Here is a 17,952-nt window from a genome sequence, read left to right on the forward strand (position 1 = left end):
CCTCTTTTCGGAGAGAAGCGCGAACATTGGAAGTGCCGCAGGCGAGAAACCACATTAAGATAATTCTCTCTCTCTCTCTCTCTCTCTCTCTCTCTAAGGAGAGATATAAATGAATCTTTCTAGAGTTTGCTTCCGACCAGATACAACAAAAGCATTCGAAATGTTGGTCATCTCATCGTTACCATACTGCATCAGGTAGGATTTTACGTTACTTTGGATACTGGGATAATCTAAAACCTTGTAGCGTCAAGGAATGCGTCTATGGCGTTCTCAAGGTGAGGGTAAGTGTATCATATAAATGAAATCTTAGCGACACACATTACCATGAGATATTGGCCTAGATGTCCCGTCGAATAACTAAAAGGTATAAGGAGGAAAAAAGAAAGAAAGCTAAAAAAGAAGAAAATCTACTGTCATAAGCACTTCCAAGAATAAATGTTTCTTTTTCATCACTAGTTATGGTAGCAGCGATTTGTTACCATAGCAACGAAAACTACTATATAAGAGACGATATAATTTGTTACTAATGCAGACTATATTCGGTCAAAATTTGGTAAAGAGGATGGTATCGTAAGAGTTCATTTCAATCGATGTCAATGAATAGTCTGAATTTTTTATCGGTTTTAAAAGATCAAATTTAAATGTTTTAAAATTGTATTCATATTTTTTTTATGTTGTGCCCATCGAGGGAGGACACATACTACACAGGCCAGCTATCATACTTATTCTTGAATTCATTCACACTGCTTGCACTCCCAACAGCCAAAGGCAATCCATTTCAATCACGCACCACCCTCTGAGAGAAAAATCTATCCCTCACACCCTTCTTCGCGGCCTTCATTCTCAGCTTCCAAGGATGCCCTCTCGTCTTTTCTCCACTCTCCATAAATTGAAAAATTCCGTCAACTCAAATCCTGTCTGACCTTTTCAGAAGTTTGTAGGTCTCCATCATATCACCCCCCCTCTTTCTCCTGTTTGCTAGTGTCTGCAGTCTACAAATTCTCAGTCTGTCTTCATAATCAGTATTCCACAATCCTGATATCATTTTTAACACTCCCTTTTGTACTCTCTCTCTCTCCAATATATCATCTTGAGCACAATAGTCCAAGTGAGATCTTATCAAGGCCTTGTAAAGAGGCAAAATAACATCCTTATCTTTACATGTGAACGTTCGTTTTCAACATTGCAATTATCTTTTGAGTTGTATTTGCAATCTTTCCCACAACTTCAACTTCCTATCTATTAACACTCCAAGATCCCTAGCCTCGTCAGTTTCTTCTAGCCTAATCCCACCAATATAATACGACATTGGATATCTGATCATGCCGAAGTGAATGACTTTACATTGAACTGACACCCATTTCCCTATGCGCACAATTCCAGCCTATTCAAATCATTCTGCAAGTTCTGCATATCAGCAGCATTCCTGATTACCCTACATATCTTGCATGATCAGCAAATAACTGTATGTCAAATCCTTCTCAATATCATTAATATACAGATTGAAACAGTGGGCCAAGCACTAATCCTTGCGGTACATCACTGGTTACCTTAATCCGTGATGTACCTTTCAGACTCAGATCCCCCGTATACCACTTTTTGATATCTATCAGTCAGCCATCCTCTTATCCATGCTAATATTGCACTGAATTAAATTTTTACTTATTCTAATTTTATTTTATTTTCCCCTTATCTCATTTCGTATTTCTGATTTAAAGCGAATATATCTCAGGATTAGAGAGGCAGAACTTTTTTTTTTTTTTTTTTTTTTTTTTACGCCGCAGTGAAAATAATTCTTAGCATGTGCGTTGAAAGGTATTCTTCTACGCGCCTGTCTTGCATTTATTCCGAAGACAATTTTATAAATTCATTCAAAATGTGTTCAATTAGAGCTAAGGCTCGCGCTAAAATATCACCTATTTCCTTCTTAAAAGCGCGGAAATAGTGGCGAGCATATTTCATTCCAGGTAATATAAAGTACTCTGCCATACCACCTGATAGATACACGCACAGCTTACTGTTACCATGGAAACACGGAAACCAACGTCACATCCGCTTTAACATCCAATGCCAACAAAGTAACGAAACTATTTTACTGTACATAACAGAGATATGCATTTGTAGGTTTCATGTTAATAATTTTCTTTAATTCCCAAAAGTAAAATGTGCTTTTTAATCTATTTTTTTTTCTTCGTCTAATGACTACGATTTTATCATTTTCTTTCTTCAACAAGTTAAGAAAACGACTGACGTTTTAAAAATTAAAATGCGCCCCTATCTTCCGTTTTAACTTGCACAAAAGCTAAACCACGATACTCTGTTGTTTTGTGTTTGTTACAGCGCAATATATATTGCGCACATTCCGGTAATGGCGTCATATATCATGTGTGTGGAACTGTAAACTTAACATCTCTTTGTTGGTTTCTGTTTTTTTTTTTTTTAATTTATTGTTGTTTCTTGTTTGGTTTGCAAATGCAGATTTATATACAGCTAAGCCATTATTATTATTATTATTATTATTATTATTATTATTATTATTATTATTATTATTATTATTATTATTATTATTATTATTATTATTATTATCTTAAAGGAAAATAACATTTTACTCTCTTTAGCCAAAACATTATGACCATCTACCTAGTGACGTGTTGATTCTGCTTTGGTCGAGATTACCGCTTGCCCCAGTCTTGGCATGGACTCCACGAAATCACGTGAAGTGTCCCGAGATATTCTGGAACAACTAGAGAAAATAACGACCCTTAGGTCAGCTACAGAACTAGCCACTGGCGTTGACAGGCGGTTGAGTTGCTTCGTTCCACATAATCCCACAAATGTTCTATGGGATTCAATTGAATGGAATTAGGTGCCACAGAATGCTTGGATATGCTCTGCAACGCGAACCATGTGATACGGAAAGTTGCCTTGATGGAAAAGTCCGGATTAATTGGGCTACATTATCACCATATATTATGACCACAAAATGTTATGACCACCCAGCCTGTTTCCGGCCTGGTTGGCCGGAAACAGCCTGGGTGGCCATAAAATAACTTTCCCTCTTTGGAGGCATCTGTAGCTAAAACCAATAAACGGAATGAAATCAAATTTTATATCGAGACTTTTGATGGCATGGGGAGATGAATTCCACGAAAAAAAGGTTTAGTACCATAAGTCGCCGATAGGTGGAATTTTGGCGCTGGCGGAGCCAAAAACTATCGGATAATTACATTAAAAGCAGATAAAATGGAATGATAACATTTCGGTGGTGTAAGCGACAGCAGCGTCAGTCATTCCAGCTGGATATGTGGCGCTTTACAAATAAGATAATAATAATTAAACTTGCAGATGATTGAACTTATACGGATAGAAGTGAAGCATTTTCTGTAAGATTTTCCAGACTGTACCATAAGCCATATGAAGTTTGCGAGCTATGGCACGAGCGCTTGGACCAGTACTGGTCCCTGTGTCGTCGAACACCGCAGTAGCAACGTCTGTTACTGTCTCTTCTTGCACTGCTTTCCGTCGTCTGCGAGGTCTAACTCCTAGTGATTCAGTTTCTTCAAACTTCTTTATCATAGCTCTCAGTGCTACAGCTGACATGGGACCTATACGCAGGTTATGAAGCTTTCTAAATTCCCGAAGGGCCGCTACGGCATTGCACTGTTTAAGGTAAAACAACTTAATAAGTAAAGCATGCTGAATCAAGGTAGGACGCATATTGAGCACAATTCGTCAGTCATTCGAATATCTGCCTGAACGTTCCCAATCCCTTTTTAAGTGGAATTGGTGGCGCTGCTGTCACGTACGCACAGTAAAATTTGCATAATCCTTTTTACCTGCGTTTACTGCAAATATTTGACTGCTTTCTGCTCCGCAAGCGCCAAAATTTCCCCTATCGTCGACTTTTGGTACTAAATCTTTTTTTTTTTTTTGGCGGAATTCATCTCCCCATGCCTTCGAAAGTCTCAATATAAAATATGGTTTCATGACCACCCTGTATTTTTGCTCATAAGTGTATACAGAAAGTTAGCTTTGTGGCGTGTTCTAAATGATCTACATATGTAGAGTGTACTCACAAAGTAATTTTTTTAGACATTTTGTAGTGTAGATTGTCTTTTTTTATTTTTATTTTTGATGTGATTACATGGTGGTTTTTTTAGGGACATAAATAATATAGAAGCCTTACGTAGAAGGTTAAAGACATTTCTGTGCTGGAACCAACTCGTGCGAGCCAGATGTCAGCTCTTCAAGATTTTTTGCAAGCTGGTTGTTAAACCGACAATGGCTATAAACTGCAGAGTGGTACGCACTTCATTCTACAATGTCTAGCGGAGTTTGGGCGATTAGTTGGTGTATTAACAAGGGGAAATTCAGCAGTAGGCGCTCTTTTTCGGTACCCTTTGTACTTCTTTTCCTCACTCCTCCCTACATGGCAACTTGTGTAGGGATTATCTCATCTAACAGTTTTATAGAAATATTATTTTTCGATAATTATCTGCCTAATTTTGTCTGCTTCTTCTTAAAGTAATATAATCCCTATGATCGGTGTCTGTCAAAGATTTTGCATATCTAGATTTTTGGCGAACCTAATGAGGTCATTATACTAATATGAAGCAGTCTAGCTAAAATTAAGCGGATATTTGCTGATAGAATTCATTTATACTTTCGTGGGTGGGGGCTGTAATTCTCACAATGGGAAAACCTACTTTTTTTTTTCTTCTTCTGCGAATCGGTTGTTAACCAGCACATTTCTGTGCTACCTTTATTTTACGCTGTCTTAATATAGTGACGTAAAGCCGACACGTATTGGAAGATACCTTTAGGGCTTTTCCTCGCCACCACCAGCACGGAAAAGAGGTGTCATGAGAACCTTACGTGACAGAGCATACAGCATTTTAAGCGACGATGAAAAAAAAAGGAACCAAAAACTTCAGGGCTTCACCATAATCCTACCGTAAAATGGAATAAAACAAAATCGATTAAAAAAGGGGGGTTAAAGATAAAAAGATACTATAGCGTCTACCTAGAAAAGCCTCAAGTGGTGAAGGATAAAAGATAACTGCGCAGGATGTGGCGCATCTAGGGGAAGTAACCTCGCACTTCAAATTGCAAGATATTGAATATGGCGAAAGAAGACGTTATGTTTTCAGAAATGATCGTGGAATGTCCCAAAACTCTGTGGGCTAAAACAGGAGTTCCATATTCGTGGATGGTATGCGGCCTTTTAAGGCGCTGTGCTCAGTACAGCATTCTTTTTTTGCTTTAATTTGCTAAATGCCATAATTCTTCAATATACCACAAAAATGTTCTGATGAAATATCCGGGTACGTCCGGACATTTTTGTAAGATTCTCTTATCAAAATTACTCGCCATAAGAGAATCTCAAGTTTTTTAGCAAGATTAAATTCCTTTCTTCGTAAGTGAGCCATAGTTTCTTTAGCCTCCAGTTTATTTGCCGTATGAGGATACAACGGCTCTAATGATCAAACGGACATTCTGCACCATTTTATGAAACCAATATAGTACTATTGGTTGTAATGTATTTTGTATGTCAGTGACATGTGTTCTATTGGTCGGTTTGCCTGGTTGTGGGACGCAAACTCTCTGCGAAGAAAAATCCTGCCACCACCACCATATGAGACCGTCTAACTCGGCTTCAGTTGAAAAGCCATGATAACGGTTCTTCGAGTCCCAGACTGAATTCGAACCCCGGTTTTTCCAGCCAAAGGGCTTTCTCTATATCGACTAAGTTACGAAGGCTCATAGCCTATTGGTCGAAGAGCGGATACGCTATCCACTCGGCCAACCAGGCCTGCTGCACAGCTGCTAACCTTTATATCAATCAAAAAAAGCTGTTCAACTTAAAACATTGTTCTCACATTTAGTTTGGTGCACGGAAAACTTCCTTAAAAAGTCTTGTTGCCGTCTAGAAGAACGTAGTCCGCTTAACAGATGATCTCTCTCTCTCTCTCTCTCAAGCTCTCTTTCAGAAACTCATCCATTGACACGTAGCGTCCAACTGCAATCGAGCAAGAAGTGTTAAATCGAATGTTCAATCAACTTTCAAAGTCCTGCGGGCGCAACTCCTGTGTCAGGGTTATCTTGAGTGGGTAGAATTTTCCAGGCAGTTGTCTAAGGCACATCCGCTTGATACATTACTTGCACCGCAGAAACCAACGCTGTTATTCATGGCCTACTCCACAACGGCAGCAGCAACTTCATCGCTTGTTGTGAACTGATTGGTTTGCGACCTCTCTGAGATAGTGGACCCTGTCGACATTTAAGGCAACGAAATTCTCTGCGTGCAGCAACAGCAGCATTGCAATTGTTTACAGTTTCACGAGCAAAGCACTTTGGGGAAACATTAATGCCATCACTGGATACGGTATTACCAACCAGAATGAAGAGGAAAAATCCTGCGTGCATCTTTTTGAACCCTCCTGACACCTGCCGAGTTGCGTGATATACATATTCCATGCATTTGGAGTTTATAATGCCCCTGGTGGCAAAAATTTTGGAACTTTTTTTCTCAGTTGTCTCTTCCGCATGACGTACAATGTATTCCTGCAAAGTTTCACAGCATTTGGATCACTGGATGACACTCCACAAGGTCTTAAACAAGGATACTTTAATTTTGACCACCTTGTATTTTCATGGATTCTGTTGAACTGATTACCATCATTCCTCCACTTTCTTCTAAGATTTTATGAACAAGAGTAGTTGCTGATTATTATCCATTCATTATCCAACTCAGTTCTACAGAAAAAAAAAAAAAAAGTTCTCGTCATTGTATGGACGACGCCTTTTAATGAGAAAGACACGGGTTTGAATTCCATTTGGAACGTAGAAACTTTTCGCAAGAACTTTTCAAGTGAAGATAAGTTAGGTCTCATGCAGGAGTAGCAAGGCTTTTCTTTCTGGAAACTGGGATTTTTCATCCGCCAAACAGGCAAATCGACCCGAAGACACGCAATTAGACATATTCTTAGTTGCTGTGGGCGTAATTGAAAACAACAACAACTAAATTCTTTTTGTACTCAAGGGTAATGACCTTCACCTGTTCAGGAAATACATCGACAAGTTCCTTAACCACTTGTTCACAAGCGTTATTCATGTGCTGTGGGTTTCGCAAAAAAATCAGTCTGAGAATCAATCTTTCGCTAGGAGACATCCTGTCTCTTCTCTCTCTTTTTTCTCCTTAAGAGTAGCGCGTGACAATTAGTTTTGCAATTTCTGTCCGAACCTTGGCATTGACTGCAAGTCATCCTTTACCTAATGTCTTATCCAGATGTTCAAGACCGTTTTTGTATGTAATGTTTGTATATGTGCATATTACTTATCTTTTAAGGCACTTAAATTTCTGTTCAATTTCCATAAGTTCAAAATTCGGTAGAGAAACCTCGAATTATAATCACAGACACCTTTTTTCCTATCAAATAAATGCGACTCTTCTAGAATTGAGTGGTACTGCAATAAGTAAACGTAGCTCAGTCAATATCGACAATGTCCTTTGTGTAGAAAAACCCGGTCTCGAACCCCGTCTAGGACACGAAGAAACTTTCTCAGGGCTTTTCAAATGAAGGTGAGTTATTCGCTCTCGTGCGGCAGTGGTATTTTTTTTTTTCTTTTCCGGAAACTTTGGTTTTTTATTCGAAAAAAAAAACAACAACAGACAAATCGGCCGGAAGAACACACGCAATTTATAGATATAGCAGATAAGATAAAATGGCCTATCGTAAGCAATAATAAGTTTCTAGAAGCCAAGTTATGTGGCCATAATAAGCCATTGGGATACGAAACGGAAGATTCAATCAGATATATGTATTTACGAAAATCGCTGTTCACTTTATGCACGTGCTAATCGTTAGTCTTCGATATGCTTTCGCAACCATATCGAATTCTTCAAAAAAATAATGAAAAATAAATATTATATTTGTTGTCACTTAAAAAAAAAAAAATACAAGTATTCTTTTGCCAAAGCTATTTGAGTGTAATAGTCGTAATTCTGAGAGGAGGAGGAGAAGGCTGGGAGGGGGGAGGGAGGATTATTAGGGCATATAACTTCATACACACTCCCTTGAGGTTAGCAGTCTTAGTGATCACATCAAAGTAACCGACCATAGTGGAATGGAAAATTACCTTAATGATACAGAATCTGCCACCTCATTATCGTTTTTATCCGATTTTTTTTTTTTTTTTAATTACGGTTAACAATCTCTCTGGATAGTTCAAGTATTGACTCAGCAGTATTTCTGAAATGGAAACTCTTTATCAGCTTAGTCTTGGAAAAATTAAAAGTTTGTTAATTCACTAATTTATCTTGCGTTAATTGATTCTCAGAAAAGATTCCTATTAAGATACGTCCCATTATATAGCATCATCATCATACTTTGTAACATATAGAATTTAAAATATAACACAATACTGCGTATGATGGGATAAATTAAGTAATAAATATGTAAGGACAAAACAGTAATTAAAACATGACGAGTAACAAATAGTACCAATATTTTAAAATCGATTTTAAAATAATATACTGAACATATTTTATTTAATACCTTTTTTTTTTCTTTCGTTTAACGTCTTATATTAATGAGATGTTAAATTCCTGTCATTTTATGTTTTTGTGAGTTTAATATCTCGTGGCATGCGGTACGCATCGTTTGAATTCCATACTGATGATTTGCATTGTTCTTACAGACAGCTTAAATTTGTAGCGTTCTGGTAAAAATCTCTCGGTTTATGCTAAATAGCTATTTGTAATAACGACATAATTTCAAGTTTTGACGTCCGTGACTAACTTTTCGCGAAGAATTTAACCAGTGTACCAAATTTCTTCACTTTTCTGCTTTTCGTTATTTATCAAAGTCCCGTTAGCCATCAGCACCGTGTTCAGAGTGATTTAATAATTCACATTCTACGGCGGCAGAATAAAAAATGACATTTGACTGCGGGAAGCCAATATAAATAGGGAACACTCGTCTATTATTCATGATGTAGTTGTCGGCGAATTGTGGCAGCGTTTCACAATGTGCAAGTTTTCTTCGTTGCCTAATTGGCAATGTGGCTGAACTAACACCTACAAATAATACCACGACAAACGCCTGCATGTCACATGCCCGTATGCATCATAACGTTGTCAACAAATACTTTTCCGTAATATATCATAGCCTCATCAACAGGCGTGCAGTTCACAAATATGTTTCTCGGATATCGTTAAACAAATATAAAGAATAATATTCTTCCCCTTCAAGGAAAATAAATAATAATTTAATTTAGGAGAAAATCAAACCCTTGAAAAGTAAATAAATAATAATTATATAATAAGATGTTGGGAACGGAAACAAACAATATATAATAATGTGCTTGTGTCGTAAAGTTAATGCAGGTGGCGCTAACAACACTATTTTCGAATTAAAATAAAATGGCAGACGAGCTGTATATTTTCGGTAAGTTAATTTCTCGATATCGTTAAACAAGTATAAAGAATAATATTCTTCCCCTTTAAGGAAAATAAATAATAATTTAATTTAGGAAAAAATCAAACCCTTGAAAAGTAAATAAATAATAATTATATAATAAGATGTTGGGAACGGAAACAAACAATAATAATAATGCGCTTGTGTCGTAAAGTTAATGCAGGTGGCGCTAACAACACTATTTTCGAATTAAAATAAAATGGCAGACGAGCTGTATATTTTCGGTAAGTTAGTTTCTCGATATCGTTAAACAAGTATAAAGAATAATATTCTTCCCCTTTAAGGAAAATAAATAATCTAATTTAGGAGAAAATCAAACACTTGAAAAGTAAATAAAAAACAATTATATAATAAGATGTTGGGAACGGAAAGAAATAATAATAATAATAATATGATTATGTGGTAGCGTTATGGCAGGTGGCGCTAACAACATTGTCTTCGAATTAAATGAAATGGCAGACTAGCTGTATATTTTCGGTAAGTTAGTTTTGCGAGTTAGCTTATTGACTCAAGAGTCGCTTCTTTTATTACTATACGTCTGATTAAATGAGCGTATTTTAATGTCATACTTGTTACGATTAATTCGCATGCGATAATACATATAATATGATGATTTCTTTATAATTTGTAGTTTAATGATATTCTAAACAAGCATTTTGAAATATCGCTCTAAAATGACACTAAAGACTGATTGTTTATCGAAGTTTTTTTTAATATGATTTGAGCTTAAATAGGTTATCTTTATTTAATTGAGTTAGTTTTCAATAATGTAATAAATGCTGCAAAAGAATGTGCTAGCTTAGTTACAATAATTGTGTTTGTTATTTTAAATGTTTACAAATTGCAGGTGGCGCCGCTTTCAATGCGTAGTTAATTATTAGATGTCGTAATGATGTAATAACATACTTTTTAATATGTTATTTGAGCTTAAATAGGTTGTCTTTATTTATTCGAGTTAGATTTAGTAAATAAGGGAGTAAATATTGCAAAATAATGCACTATATTTCGGTTACAGTAATTACGTGTCATTTAAATGTTTACAAAGTGCAGGTGGCGCCACTTTAAATACGTAGTTAATTGTTAGTGCTATAATGTCGTTTCAGGAAAAATGAAAGCGAAAAGAAAACAAGTTAAAAAATGATAACACCTCTGAAATTATACCGTCTGTGTTTCGAGTGAACTCGAGCGAGAATATCACCATAAAAATGCGAACAAAAACTTGGTAGATTTGCATCGCAGTTTTCTTTAGAAACGATCTGCAGTGACAAAGTATTTTTCACTGTAAAGCAAGGAATACGAGTGTGGTGGCATTTCGAAGCGCTTTTATGTAAATCAACATACAGTCACTTCTAGACATCTAAACTGAAATAGCTTGCAAGCATAAAGTTGAAGGCCCATTGCGACAACAGCTTGGTGAATGTAGAATTTCAGATTTTTTGGAGATCTGTGTAAATCTCCTGTCATCTGATATTCTTCGGCAGAAACTAACAAATCAAATGTGAGAAATTTCTTGGAAAAGTACTACGTAGGGCACATTGCCATCAGATCAGCTCACTTCACACATCTAAAAAAGTGTTCGGCGCGCGCGCATCTACCTTAGAGAACGCTAAAATGTTGAAAAAACAAATTTACTTGGTTGTAAATCGATGAAAATGCAGACTTGAAAGGTTAGTTCATTTTGAATGTCACAGTCGGTTCTCGGCAAAACAGGGTCTGAAACTTCCCGGAGTAGAGTGAGAAATACCAAAGAAAATGGATTTTTTTTTTTTTTTTTTTTTTTGTCTTGCCAAAAAAAGCTTCTGTTTTCGCTAAGGTTGTTTACATTGATATAACCGAGGCTTAATGATATTATAGGACTAAACACATATCTTGCAAACTGTTAAAAAAAAAAAAACTCATAAAATATAAAAATATATAAAATTTTCTCCTTCTTTTAACTTTGCTTTTTTTCTGTGTAAATGAAAACGTTTCTTTTGAATAGCAGCGTCCTATGAAAAGAAGTTTGTCTCTGTTGTTAGCTTTCCCAGCAGGGTTTGTTATCGAGAATAAACGTAAAAAAAAAAGTCTAATAGACACGTGATTTTTCTTAACAGTGGCTTTATTTCCTTTGTACAAGTATTAAAGAAATACGTTCCTATGTAACCAATCCGATTTTATTTTATATTTTTGCATCATTAAAATAGTATTTATTTTCATTGTCAGATTTGGAGTTCCTCCGAGAACTCCAGTTTCATGCAGAAATGGAAAATCGAACTAAAAACACGGAGTGGTTAATTAAATATTATAGATAACTGGAATTTTTGTTGTAATTTCTTGTTGTCGATTAAACAAAAGGATACTATGAATTCATTGACATTTATCTATGAATGAAATATAATTTTATTACGAAAAGTGATAACCCATGATGCGACAAAGAAAATTTCTGATCATTTTACCTTTAGGTCACTTCCCTTTAAAAAAAGATGCAGAGTGAGCTTTTGCAATCCCTTTATATATAAACTGACAGTCCTCTTATGGTATTGTTGTTATTTTTGTTTAACTAGAGGAGATGCTATCATCTATATCACCGCGTAGATTTATACTTCCTACTTGATTGCATTTTTAGTAAGTCTCCTTATTTGATCGAATGCAGTTATTTTTTCTGGAACTCGTATTCAAATAGGATATTTTCTAAACATTGCGCTCCAGACGAGAACTAAGGATAACGTCCTACAATCACGCGTTTTTCTCTTTCTCACTTGCGTATTTATAAGACACGGTAAAGCCTTCTTTTCTTCCCCCCCCCCCACTTTCTAAGCTCAAACTATTCTTTAGTTTGTAGTTGTTTTGCGAAAGGTAAGATTTCGATCTGACCTATGCAGCTATGTGAAATTTGATTATTTTTGTGATGCATCGTGTAAGCTGTCACCTGTGCAATATGGCTTACTGAGCACACTGCAGTGAGAGATGGCAATAAATCGAACTACAAACATTGAATCTGAATAACATGCACTGTAGGCAGAAGGAGACAGAAAGAGAGAGAGAGAGAGAGAGAGAGAGAGAGAGAGAGAGAGAGAGAGAGAGAGAGAGAGAGAGAGAGATCAGAACCGTTCCTGGAATTTTTGTCTCTCCTGTGGTCCTGTGCTGATGCCAAATTGTATGTGCACAGTTGCGATGACTCCGACAGCTGATAATAATAATAACAATAATAGAAGTCTCTAAAATATTTTCACCCGACTTGAACCTCCTAATAGACTTGGAAAGTCGCATTTCTTCATATTTTGTTAACATAACTGGATTTTGTGGCTCGAATCTACCTATAAAATGACTTTTTGAAGAAGAAGAAGAAGAAGAAGAAGAAGAAAAAAAAAAGTGAATGTTATCAAATAAACAATGAATCACTTTACCACAAGTAGCGTTTCTGTTGAATTAGGTTGCTAATTCAGGAACAAAACTTAAAGTTATATAAAGGATTTAAACTTGGCTAACATTTGTATACAATAAACTTCCGCCATAATAAGCGCCATATTGTGCCAAAAACGTCACCATTAAAAAAGAAGCCAAGGTATCCGGCCGTAACGAGGCTTTTTGAGCCCTGTGCTAATGGAAGATGAATAGTTTGATTCTAGTTTCAGTCTGATCTATTTGCTTGACCAAGAGTTCCACTTATCTACTAAGAGCCTTTGGGTTCGAACCCCACCGTGGCATGAAGAAAAGACTGTTTAGTCTGAATAGTAAGTAGAGCTACTGGACTATGTAATTGTTGGTCACACCACAGTGAGTGCCAAATATACTCAACACCTCTCTCTCTTTCTCGGTGCTCATCCACAGCTACTCGAACATAGGATACGTCAGTTGCAGCAACATCGTTTTTGATTTCAGTACTTTTTATCGTAACAAGATTTTCGAAATGGCTTGCACTAAATATCGTACATTGAAAACGGGATTTTAATTAGTAGAATGCTTAATTTGGTTTTGTACATGAATGAGCATCTTAATTAGGACCAATTAAAATCCCTTCTAAAATCTTTTTAAAAATAAGATTTATTAAATCTTGTTTTAAAAAGACTTGATAATATTTCAGATTTAAATAAAATGACATGCAATTCATAGAGAAACACAGTATTTGATTTTCTGTAATAATTATACAAAAGAATGGCAGTTATTACGCAGCGGATGATGACGGTGATGTAGACACTATATATATATAAATATATATATATATATATATATATATATATATATATATATATATATATATATTTTTTTTTTTTTTTCTTTTTTTTTTCGACTTGCTAAAGACTTAGAAAGATCTTGGCTGAAACTACTCTTCAGTTTAAAGGTGTGAATTCCTTCAGTTTTTCGGAAAATGCTGAGGACACTCTTCAATGTGGATGTTTTTAGGCTTTAACTTCGCTTTTGCAATTCAAAAAAATAGACAGTTTGAAAGGTAGATCCAAATCGATTTATACCGAAAAAACACAACAGATGTTCTTGTGTTAATTACTTAAACCCGTGTGTTAATTACTTTTAAAAAATTTCAGTGTTTCAGTACTCGAATTTAAAAAATAATAATAATAAAATAAATAAATAAACATCATCTTCCACTTTGTTGGCATTAGATTATTTTATTTTAAGGGACTTCCTCTATTTCTTTATCGTTTCGGTTTCTAGTTTCATTTTTTTTAATCTGTCTGGTAACATTCTATTCGCACGTTGAATCCATTTATTTTGTTATGTTATTTTAGAACCATTTTGCTTCTTATTGCCTCTCTTCCTTTAAACGTTATCACTTTTGTTTTGTTAGAAGATATATATTCTCCTTGCCATGTTTCGTAAAAAATTCTTATCAAGATTATGTAGAGCTAACTGTAGTTCATCTTCTGAATTAGCAATTGTGATTTGATCATCAGCTTATAATAATGGATATCTTCGGTAATTTGATTCTAATCATATTCCTCTGCTATTTACATACTTCAATAAAAAGAACTGAAGACAAGCTACTCTCTTGTCTTTCACTTCTGTTTATTTTTATCTATGTGGCAGATATATCATTGATTTTTTATTATTACAAAATAAAAAAAAAGCATCGACCATAAATCCATCGATCCCACATCCCATTATTTTGATAAAATAATCGAACAAAGTGGACTGGGTTTTCTACATCAGAAAAGTGCATTTCTGTTGCTTATGTGAATATGAATTTCAAGTAGACAAACGCAATATTCGTTACCGAAGCTGCAGATTTTACAAATATCTTAACTCTTGGAATGAGAAGCAAAATGCGAAGAGTTATGAATCGATTTTAAATCGAGTTATGAATCGATTTAAAAGCTACTTACTTAATCTACATTGCACTCGAATTTTCAATAGCATTTAGACAAGTACCATTTTCAAGATTGCCCATTCAACACGAGTGTAATCAGTAAGTGCACACTGCACTAGTTAGTGATTCGCTAAATAAGAGCCACGTATCAATGCACAAGTATGCAGCTCTCTCTCTCTCTCTCTCTCTCGCCATCTATCTGTTTGTCGTTGAGCTACTTTTAATCGTTGTCTTTATACTTTTAATATTTCCGTATTCGGGTATTTCAGTAACATTAGGTCCGTTATGCTTGGTCACAGCAATGCAAATTTGTACGGTGATGACCCGGGCATGTTTTCCTGCCTCATGTATGCCCTTAATATCATTCGAACCAGGGTTCAATAGTGAGTCCCACTGAGTGGACGTACGTGGTAAGCAACATCACGCTGACCATTTACGCTGCATAGGATAGACACTTCTATCGCGTTACATGCAAGGCAGGTCAACTTCCTCTTCCTCCAGTTGAAAAGCCCTGATAAAGATTTCTTTCGTTCGAGACGGGACTCCAACCCATGACGTTTCAGTCGAAATAAAAAATGCAGCGACTGTGCAATGCAAAACAGAGAGGAGAGAAAGAGAGCAGAAACGAAATATTAATGTAAGAGTCAAGATTGGAATTTCCCTTATAAACAAAGTATTACTGTTGAAATATTGCAGCTGAAAGAATGACAGTGCCGTCATATTTCACATCTGTTTCTGCAGTAAATAAAATCGCAAGAAATTGTTGACGCATTCCGAAATGCTAGCATATATTCGATAATATATTCAGATGCTTTCATCTTCTCCAACGGTGATCTAAAAGCTGGCATATGAAATGTGTCGTGTTTTCATGCTTGGAATCCCTAGTGGGCGGTGAAGTTGCTCACAGCGTTTGTGTACCGAAATCACGAGATCATAATGCAGTAGAGAGTATTTTTGTGATAGAACAATGACAGTTCTTCTTCAGCGCCATCTAGCGACATGAAACAAAACTCTGATTTTTTTTTTTTGTTACTCTTATTATTATTTAAATTTGATGGCAGAAACATTTTGGTTGCATTTGCAGTACATGAATTACGAAGCAAGATTGAGATATAAAAGTCGCTAAATCGGAACTCCAGATTAAATTGGCTTAATGCAGTGGAATACCGCACCATGCTAGAACAGCAGGGAGAATTATCCTGATGACAGCACCATAATTAATTCCCGCATTGTACTTGCATTTCACTTGCCAATTTAGATCACTTGTCACGAGCAAACAAAAAGCACTCACGATGCGATGATTTTGGCACAGATCCATCCACTGCGAATACATAGAAAAGGTTGAAGGAAAAAAAAACTTTTTTTTTTTTTCGCCACGTTCTGCTACACCTGTTAGAATGCTTGGGGTAACCTTCATCCATTCTCATTTCAACTCGGATCTCACCGAACTTCCTTATTTTTTTATAACTGTGAATTATTTCCAGACCAAATAAATATTCGTTCCACAACGTCACTAGCAATGCCATTAAAATGTTTAATAATATATAAGAATTAACTTGTTAAATTTAATACATTGAGTTTAGTTGCAATCCATCCTTAAGATAATTCCTTCCAAGGAGATAAATTGTTTATTAAGGGGTGCACACACACACACACACACACACACACACACACACACACACACACACACACACACACACACACACACACACACACACACACACACACACACACACACACACACACACACACACACACACGTAGCCAAAACATATTTAGAAAGATGAGAGTAATTTTTACATTTATTAGTCGAAGAGCATCGAATCACTCTCTCTTTGGTTATTCTTGCTGACTTTTGTTAGCTAAACAGTGGCATCGAAAAACTGGATCCTCTTCTCTAATATAGCGTGCCTGAAAGCATGTGTCCTTTTCTTCCTATTAATACAGTAGGATTTATAGACTTTTTAAGTCGAAGTGATGTTCTGCCTATGCTAATTTTGGCAAACCGCTATGAACTCAAATTTTAGAACAGTTTTAAAAGAAAAGAATGAACTGCTGAGAAGATAGATAGATAAATAGATAGAGAGAAAGAGAGAGCGAAACTAGTTTTGTGAATATTTGGAATCTGATGGCAGTTTCCTTTTTTTTTTTTTAAATTAATCATCTTTATGCAACAATATAGTTAATACAGTGACTTTCTTCATCTGTCCGTGCGAATAAAATGATGGATCTCTGACTTGATGAATTTTAATATTTCGGATTCTTATTGACATTTTTCTTTACATCTCAGTTTTGGAGATTATATCGATTTAAATGATTGTTTTCGGGAGTTCATTATACAAAAAAGGAAAAGAAAAAGAAATAAAGAAAAGGAAAAAACACGATTAAAAATATCTGCTTGATTGGCGGAGTGGATACATATTTTATTTTAAAATTATTGCTTTCCAAAATGTGTGTGTGTGTGTGTGTGTGTGTGTGTGTGTGTGTTTCAACCCAAGGGTTAAAACCCACTTCTTTTTAGGGTTTAACAGAAAATGGAGGAAAAAATCTACTTAAAGTGTTTTGTGTAGCTCTCTCTTCGAAACTAGGGTTCATATTATCAGTATTTGATTGATTGCTGTATTTGACAATGGACTCATAGAGAGAGTCAGGAGCAGAACGTAACTCGCCTTTTTTTATGGTTTCCTCGGTTTTTTAATACTTCTTTACACATCAGAAAAGATTTCTCTAAAATTCAGTGGTCCAAGTACTAGCGATGTTCTGATTTCTTTTTTTTTTTGTTTATGTAAATCCACATGGAAGAATCAACAATCTTCTCAATGAATTAAAATCTGAATTTATGTAATTGTTGAAAAACCTTTTTTTTTTTTTTTTAAATCTTAAATTGATTAATATTTTGCAACGATTAATAATCATTTTCCGGTCTTCGCAGCAGAGCAATACAGTGGGGTGGATCCGTGCCAGAATTGCGAGAAATTGTAAGCACTTTTATTTGCTTGTACTGAATGACCTAGATCGACACTTGAAACTCGAGTACAGCGCTCAGGAATTAATTTTTACGATGCTTGCATCATAAATCATCCCTCTTATGCTGTTCTTGCATGGGATTCCACTGTTCAACACCGATTACATCTCGAGTTATGGATTGGTAACTCAAATGCAAACTTT

At 35.6% G+C, this 17,952-nt stretch overlaps 1 protein-coding gene across 1 annotated transcript in view; it reads left to right on the forward strand.

Annotated features, from left to right (window-relative positions):
• Window positions 1-17,952, forward strand: part of LOC150108233 (MAM and LDL-receptor class A domain-containing protein 1-like) — a 135,449-nt gene that overhangs the window by 84,253 nt on the left and 33,244 nt on the right. The window lies entirely within an intron of this gene.

Source organism: Typopeltis vanoorti, chromosome 3, assembly GCF_054136105.1.
Source record: "Typopeltis vanoorti isolate ZY-2024b chromosome 3, IOZ_Tvanoo_1.0, whole genome shotgun sequence".
Classification (NCBI taxonomy): domain Eukaryota; kingdom Metazoa; phylum Arthropoda; class Arachnida; order Uropygi; family Thelyphonidae; genus Typopeltis; species Typopeltis vanoorti.